Source organism: Capricornis sumatraensis, chromosome 3 (assembly GCF_032405125.1).
Source record: "Capricornis sumatraensis isolate serow.1 chromosome 3, serow.2, whole genome shotgun sequence".
Taxonomy (NCBI): Eukaryota; Metazoa; Chordata; class Mammalia; order Artiodactyla; family Bovidae; genus Capricornis; species Capricornis sumatraensis.
This window is the reverse complement of record NC_091071.1, coordinates 15,569,964-15,571,240: the sequence shown is the minus strand read 5'-3', so window position 1 is coordinate 15,571,240 and position 1,277 is coordinate 15,569,964.

Below are 1,277 nucleotides of genomic sequence, written 5' to 3'. Positions count from 1 at the left end.
CCCACATCGTGTCCAAGTGACCATGGAGAGCTTAAAATAGAGAAATGTGTCCAAAACAGGGAGCCACAGGGCCAGACGCCACAGAGTTGAGTGGGGCAGAGACATGCAGGGTAGTGGGTGGAGAACAGGAAAGTGAGAGCAAGGACGATAGCATCAGAACAGGAAGACCAGATGCTGCCCAAGCAAATCTCAGACAGCATCAGCATCTGCAGCTAGATTTTACACACTTGTCACATGCAGGGTTTACACAGGGAAAGTGTTAGTTGCTCAGTTGTGTCCAATTCTTCGCAACCCCATGGACAGCAACCCGCCAGGCTCCTCTGCGCATGGGATTACCCTGGTAAGGATACTGGAGTGGGTTGCCATTTCTTCCTCCAGTGGATCTTCCCAACCCAGGGATGGAAGCCGGGTCTCCTACACTGCAGGCACTACACCATCGGAGGCCCCAGGGCAGCTGTGGCTTACACAAGGAGGTGGGCCTGACCTACAGGGCAGGCTGGGCCAGACAAGCCTCCTGGAGAACAGGGGTAGTGTCGGCCCCCAGCCAGCCAACTGGAGATGTGAGCTGGGACTCTCCCCCTGAAGGAGGCTGGTGGTGGTCTGGGAAGTGGTGAGCCTACCACAGTGAAAGTGTATCACTGAACTTGGGGAATAATCAAAAAGGACCAGGAGCAGCCCAGCCTCTGTGGGGAGTTCAGAAATGGCTACTGACGTTGTCCATTACCCACCCTGGGATCATGCGCAAAACGTACCTGCTCCAACTCCATGAACTGCAGCCCACCAGGCCCCTCTGTCCATGGGATTTTCCAGGCAAGAATACTGGAGTGGGTTGCCATTTCCTCCGCTGGGGATCTTCCCAAAACAGGGATCAAATCTGTGTCTCTGTGTCTCCTGCATTGACAGGCAAATTCTTTACCACTGAACCACCTGGGAAGCCCTCCGTGTGTAAAACATCTGCTACTAAATCCACTCTTGAGGGAATTCCCTGGCAGTTCAGGGGTTAGGACTTTGCACTTTCACTGCTGAGGACACAAGTTCAATCCTGGTCAGGGAACTAAGATCCCGAAAGCTTCTGGATATGGCCAAAAACAAACCAACCCACCCTTGAGAGGAATTCCTCTTGGGTCTCAGCATCAGGAAGAGATGGGCATCTCCAGGGCTCTAGCTTGATTCTGGCTGGGAGCAGAGTGGAAGGCAGGCTGCCAGGTTCAGGCCTCCCCACTGCCTAGGAGCCTGGGGTCCAGTGACTGTGCAATGAGGCGTCAAGCCAGCCAGGA